We start from the raw sequence: 7,806 nt of genomic DNA on the forward strand, positions 1-7,806 counted from the left end.
ATCTACATCCATACTCCGCAAGCCACCTGACGGTGTGTGGCGGAGGGTACCCTGAGTACCTCTATCGGTTCTCCCTTCTATTCCAGTCTCGTATTGTACGTGGAAAGAAGGACTGTCGGTATGCTTCTGTGTGGGCTCTAATCTCTCTGATTTTATCCTCATGGTCTCTTCGCGAGATATACGTAGGAGGGAGCAATATACTGCTTGACTCTTCGGTGAAGGTATGTTCTCGAAACTTTAACAAAAGCCCGTACCGAGCTACTGAGCGTCTCTCCTGCAGAGTCTTCCACTGGAGTTTATCTATCATCTCCGTAACGCTTTCGCAATTACTAAATGATCCTGTAACGAAGCGCGCTGCTCTCCGTTGGATCTTCTCTATCTCTTCTATCAACCCTATCTGGTGCGGATCCCACACTGCTGAGCAGTATTTAAGCATTGGGCGAACAAGCGAACTGTAACCTACTTCCTTTGTTGTCGGATTGCATTTCCTTAAGATTCTACATTCGTGTAGACCTACTACTTATCTTTTTTCCATTATAAATTCTCATAGTACCCGAAAAAGGTGAGCAAATTAATGTTATAGTTGGTGTAACACTCAAATGATTCCGTTTCTGCCTTCAGGACGATTCGTGATTTTGTGTCTGGCTACCCAGTCGAAGACTTTATATCTGTTAGGAGTACAGAACAACCGGTAAGTTTACTTTTGTGAGTGGACCATAGCGAGGTCATCATTACCCACCGACGATGCGAATAGAAACAGTCGATGACGGTCGTGTTAAACTGTTCTCTGACAAACTCAAGAGAGAGAAGCAAGATTCTGTTATGTGCAGGTATCATTACTGATCCTGTTATGTTGTATACGACCAGGCGTCGTCAAGTTTCCAGCGGTGGACTTCGTGGCCGGTGGCGTCAGCTTAGTTTTTCCGGTCACAAATCTTTTACCGTGAAATGTGCAACATTTGGGAGGCTCTGCCAACCGTTTTGTAATAAGAACATCCCTTCACTTTTCATCCAGGCCTACGACTGGCTATGCAATAGTACGTACGCATGTTTCAATGTTCCTTTTTTATTTTTTATTTACAAGTTTTTTCTTTCTACAACATTACTGCAGCAAATTATTAAACTTCTTTTCTATTCTTACGGATTTTAATTCCTCACTCAGCTTTTGTAACAAATCTCGAGATGTTAAACATCTTAAAACTCCAGAGTTGTTATATATCCTTATCATGTCTTTCAACATTTTGTTAGGATCTATGTACCATTTCCTTATTTTTTTCAAGAAGCAGGCCAATGGAATCTTCATTTCATTTTCAAATATGGTATTTACTGCTTCCTCCTATAGCTTATCTGTCAGAAAGTATATGTTCGCATGCCTTTCACCTGCTCAGGAGTTAAGTTCCCTATGCCACAACGTGACAGCATTCGTGGTCCTGTACTGCTGATTAAAACATTAAACATTTAATTGGTATACTAAGGTTTTCCATCCATTGATCGACTGGACATTTCCTCCACCAATACAGACCACGCTTCATCAACTGTTTGGTGGAAGCTGCAGCACATACGTGGGAAAACAGTCGTACTTCTTCTCTGTTTATGTAATCCTCCATTAATGCCATTTTTTCCACATTGACTGAAGAGATAATTGTGACCGAAAATGCCAGCCATCGTGGCCGAGCGGTTCTAGGCGCTTCAGTCCGGAACCGCGCCGCTGCTGCGGTTGCAGGTTCGAATCCTGCCTCGGGCATAGATGTGTGTGATATCCTTAGCTTAGTTAGGTTTAAGTAGTTCTAAGTCTAGGCGACTGATGACCTCAGATGTTAATGCCATTTGAACCACTTTCTTTTTCGATCGGAAATGGATGTTTTGGAAACACTGCATCCATAGCTTTAATGGTAACTTTTTTTGAGAACTAGGCACTGCAGTTTTCGATGATCAGAAAAAAGTGTTTGATACGTATTTTGTCTTTTATCTGGGAGCAAAGTAAATAAAACATTGTGCTTCTGATGTCAACGTGTATTGAGTATAGTTGTCAGAATTATTTCGAACAATCGTCAAATATTACGTCCATAAAAACAGTTCCATTCTCACTACACATAATTTTTTCCTCTTCTTCACAACCGAACACCAACATTTTTTTGTCAGGAAGAGACACAGCGTCAATTTTCAAGAAAGTCTTATCTTCAGTTAATTTCAAAATGTCTATCGCTCAGTTCGTTCTCCAAACTAGTGCCATAGTTCTTTGTCGCACCAAACACTTTCTTTCTTGCTCTACACAACGCTATGTTGGAGTTTTATTAATATGGTACATTTGCGATTAAGGTAAAAACCTCATCTGTCGAATCTTGAAATTCCTCTCTAAGAATTTGGAAATCAGACATTGTCTTTCCTTCGTCGACTCTTTTTCCCTCAGTTAGGTTCCCTTTTTTTTTCTTAATCTCATACCTAGTTCGTCAGGGGGTACGAATTCTGATGTTCAGCAATAATTTTGCCATATGCAACTTTAAACCGTGTCGGCACTTACTGCGTTTCGGAATTCATGTAGATCGAATAGTCATCACATTTTCCGTGCACCAGTTAGCGATGACCGTCCCCTTCAGATGATGTTCGTTGTTATAACTTTTTCCATTACTCACAGTGTACAGAATTCAAACAGCTAAGAGCTCCGAAACTATACAGAAACGAAGGTCGGCGGGGAGGTCACTGCCAGACTGACAGCGACGACACACCCGCAGCTGGTGAACTGCCGGCATAAATCGGCAGTGCGGGAGGCTCTAATCTGAAACCCGGTTGGTCGGAAGTCCAGGAAGTCCAACGGTACGAGCTGCACTTCAAAAGTGTTGTAAATGTCACGCTCGCAAATTCCACGTAGCCCACGACGCTGTGAGCAGTCGTCAGTAGTCAATAAACATTCAGTTGACAACCCTTCTCTGGGGATAGACATCAATGGAGGATCATGAACAAGATTCCAACCGTACAAGGCAAACGTGTTTTTTTACTGCACAAGTTACGATGGTCTGGTTCTGCGCTGCGGTGGTTAATTACAGTCAATCCACCACACTGACAGCCCTCTTCGAGCGTACAGTGGAACAATAATGGACATTTGTGGTGGTAAGTTCCTATGGGACCAAACTGCTGAGTCCATAGGCTTATACACTATTTATTGTAACTGAAACTAACTTACGCGAAGGACAACACACACACCCCTTCCCCAGGGAGGACTCGAAGTTCCGACTGGGCAAGCCGTGCGAACCGTGGCAAGGAGCCCGAGACCGGGCGGCTTCCCCGCGCGTCACAGTAATGGCCATTCATCAAGCATGGAATAAAGCTATCTGTTGAATCAGGGAATCAGATCTGGCCACGAACTGGTGATCATGCACATATGTCCACGAATATTGAACATTTATATTTGTTTTCATCATACGGTTAACAAATAAATATTCTGTATTCTTACTATTGTTGAATGGTGTGTGTGACGATGAGCATCGTCGTATTGCAATGAAATACCTGCAGTCAGAAGTCATCGTCATTTACAACTAATTGAAGCACGAAGGTGACTTCTTAGCAGTTCTGAGTATGAATTACTGGTCACAGCTAATCCCCTTCCCATGAAATGCTCCGAAATTATCCCTTTTGCACCCTAAAAGTGAGTGAGCATGAACTCAGCAGTCAACTGACGTGGCACTAAACTTGCGGGAGATTATTGAATCTCAGCAAATTTTCTACAGTATTGTGTGCTGAACCATCACTAATATTCAGAATAAGGACTATTTCGTTCACAGTAATAACCCTGTTTCCCTTCACAGGCCCTTCCACTGCGGCAATGTTTTCGTTTGACATTACACGATTTGCTTGGTCTGGGCGCGAAGAATCTTCATCTGCATCAACGAGTGACGTTGAATAAGTAATGCACCACGTTTTTTTTCTGAAAGTAGGTTTGTCTTATTCATGGATCCAATACGCCATAATATTCCCCACTCTTTCAGAATAGTCTCCGTTCAATTCGATGGTCTTACGCCATGTTATTGAGAGAGTCTGTATGCCCTAATGATACCACTCTACTGGTCGACATCAGAGCCAGCCGATGTTTCATCGCCTATGACGATCTTCGACAAAAAATGTCACGATTAGCCTCGTAACTCTCAAGCAATTCAGCACAGATTGTCTTTATGGTGCTCTGTTGAGCGGCAAGAAACCCAGTGGGTACACTGCTTTGAGTACCCTAACTCGTGGACGAGTGAGTCAGCACTACTAACAGAGTCGTCCAGTTGTGCAGTGAGGTGTTTGATTGTGATACGTCAATTACCTCGAATGAGAGTGTCCGCGCGTTGCAACATTGCAGAAGTGACAGCTTTGTGCGACGTGCTGGTGCGCCAAGGATCGCAAAAGTTTGCGAGATCTTGTTGTGATGATGTCAGAAGCCTCGCCCAGCGACTCACCGTGCTTTTGTTCACTTCCAGGTATCCACAGACATTCTGCAAGCGACTGTGAATATTTTCGATGCTTTGGTTTTACAACAAATGAAACTCACAGGCAGTTATGTGCTTGGAAGATATCTCCTTTGAAGACACCATTTTGAACACTAGGTACAGTGCTGCCACCTAACGGAACTTCATGAAACAATAGAACTGAAGCAGGAATACTTTACGATGTCCGACAACAAGTTCCACGTTTCTTTTTTTCGGCCGAAAGTGCCCGAGAAAAAGATTGTGTTGCATTAATTATTGAAAAACCCTCGTACGTCTACATACACACTCCACAAGTCAGCGTATGGTGCGTGGCGGAAGGCATCTTGTACAAATACTAGCCACCCCCGTCCCTCTTCCACTTGCAATACCAGCGGGGGAAAAACAACTTTCTATATGCCTCCGTACAAGTCCTAATTTCTCTTATCTTAGCACGAGTAGAACCTTTCTGCAATCAGCTTGAAATGACAGTGGTTTAAATTTTCTCAATAGTGTTCCTCCAAATGAACGTTGCCTTTTGTCCCATTTGAGTTCGCAAAACATCTTCGAAATACTTGCTTATTGATCGAACCTAGAGTTAAAAAATTTGGCAGCCCGTCTACGAATTGCTTTGATGCCTTTCTTTAATCCTACCACACTTTCCTAAAATTCTCCGAATAAACTTAAGTCCCGCGGCTTATCTTCCACTGTCCATACATCACTCTGGAACATTACGCTCTAACATTGAATCGACGTGACGGTGCCAGGCAGCACACTGCTAATGCTGTATTCTAACATTACAGGATTATTTTTGCCACTCATACGCATTAACTTACATTTTCCTACATTTAGAGCTAGCTCCCATTCATGATACAAACTACGAGGACGTGCTGAAAAATAATGCCTTCTCTTAATTTTTTATGTGAAAACTGCTAAATATTTTAAAAAAACAAACGTTATTAACATTCTTCATCATCATTCTGCATATCTGCTGCCCTCTGCCACTAGAGTACCCCGAATTGTAGCTTGTAACATTGCGGTCTTCAACGTTACTATGTCGGTCGTGAGGAACAACTTGCTATAAACGAGTTTCGAATTCGAATAGTTCGTCCGCAAATGAATCAAGCACCAGCGGGATAATGCAAAACCACACACGAGCTCTGTGACATCTGCAACAATCCACCTATGGTGTTCACTGTCGTCGATCAGCCTCCCTGTAGTCCCTACTTGGCCCCATCTGGTTTTCATCTGCTTCCATAACTTAATGAACTCCTCCAAGGACTTCACTTTGATAGTGATGAAGCGGTACAAGCAGAGGTGAGTTTATGGGTCCGTTAACGAAGTCGAACACTCTGTAGTGACGGAATCAACAAACTGGGGCCTCGTAGGAGAAACGTGTTCGTCACCAAAGTGACTAAGTTGAGAAATAATTACGTATACAAGAAGAATAAAGATGTTAAAAGTTAATAACGTATGTTATATTTTAAATGCTTTTAGAGTTTTCGCATAGAAATTCGGAAGCATTACTTTTATCATGTCCCCGTAGAAAATTTGTTTAACTCTCTTTAATCCTTCTATAGGCACTCAACGGCGACACCTTGCGGTACACCTCATTATAATCAACAAACAACCGTAGATTGCTGCTCATCCTTTCCGTGAGATCATTTATATATGTCGCGAATAATAACGGTTCTACCGCACTTCCGTGGGACACTCCTCTCTGACGAACAATCGCCTTCGAAGACTACTTACTGTGTTGTATACCTTAAATAATCTTCGAGCATCTCACATATCTGCGAACCTATTCCATATAGTCGTATCTTCGTTAACATTCCACTATGCAGCATTATGTGAAACGCTTTTCGGAAATCTAGGAATATGGAATCCGCAGGAGTAGCGCCTCTTGCAAGTTTTCTGTACCACTTGTACAGTTGCTGCAGGGACACACACGAATCACCGGACCGTGTTTTTACTCTGCAACACATTTCGTCTGACACAATAACTTCGCTGCACAAAAATTGTACAGGACAGTGGGAGTGGGTATAGACGTGAACACACAGAACAGTAGGATTTTTAGAAATAATACCCAAAGAAGACCGCTAAGTACCTGCGAAGGCTTTTCATCACGATAAAGGGTTACAAATGTGGCACGTGAGGAATCAACCATCTGCATGGGAGATGACCGCTAAGGTCAAAGTCCCCAGGAGAGCACTAGAGAGGAGAGGACCGTGATAACAGATCAGAAGTCAGTAAGCAAGAGGCCCTCGTCCCCTAGATGCCCACGTTGGACGCACCACGTAACACCAACCTGCACCGTTATTGTCTACTGATTATGAGCGAAGTCCGTGCAAGACATCCCTAAATCAGTAATCCTGTGTGAACAGCAACTGATTACGACATTCTAGGGGTTTACTGCAATAGCAGTTTCACCTTACAGGATGCACTGTTTACTGTGGTCCTATGTCATCAGGAAGTAATCCTACTTTACTTCGTGACCTCAAAGGTTAAGCACTGAAAGAAAGCAACAGTTTTGTGGTGGGAATCGAACCAGCGGTGTTATAGTTGAAACGTTGAGTTGTGGCCATTGACACTAACTAGGCAACATCATTACAAGCGAATGTGAAATAAGTACCAAACTAAGCTTCACTTAGAAATTTGTTGAGTAAATCGGACACGAAAACAAAAATGGTTCAAATGGCCCTGAGCACTATGTCACTTAACACCTGAGGTCATCAGTTCCCTAGAACTAAGAACTACTTAAACCTAACTAACCTAAGGACATCAGACACATCCATGCCCGAGGCAGGATTCGAACCTGCGACCGTAGCGGTCGCGAGGTTCCAGGCTGTAGCGCCTATAACCCTCGGCCATGACACGAAAACAACAGCACACCCTACTGCATCTTAGTAAAAAACTACTGTAGAATATGAAGGATAATGCTAATCACAATGTGCCACTCAACAGAGGAAAAATGTAGATAATTCATACAAGAGTTGACACTAACATTTGACTAATGAAAGACAGTAACTTTTGATATCGTTGCCAGGCTATTAAACAGATTAAAGTGGGCATTATTTGTTTTCATGTAATGCTAATGAGCCTTTTCGTTGTACACAACGTGTATAAAGTATAGGGTCGCTAATCTGTTAGAGGTTTGCTTATTTATTGACAGTAATATTTTGATATTAACAAGTGTTAATGGGCCTTGCACAAACATTCACTATAGAATTATACTGTAAGACAACAGAAAGATGCACCACGAATGAATTATCCGAGTGGAACGGAAATCGGTAGATTTGATGTACATGTACAGACAAACAAACGATTACTATTTCAGAAAAATTGGATGATTCAAGAGAAAGAG

The sequence above is a fragment of the Schistocerca gregaria genome, chromosome 8, assembly GCF_023897955.1.
Source record: "Schistocerca gregaria isolate iqSchGreg1 chromosome 8, iqSchGreg1.2, whole genome shotgun sequence".
NCBI classification, from domain to species: Eukaryota; Metazoa; Arthropoda; class Insecta; order Orthoptera; family Acrididae; genus Schistocerca; species Schistocerca gregaria.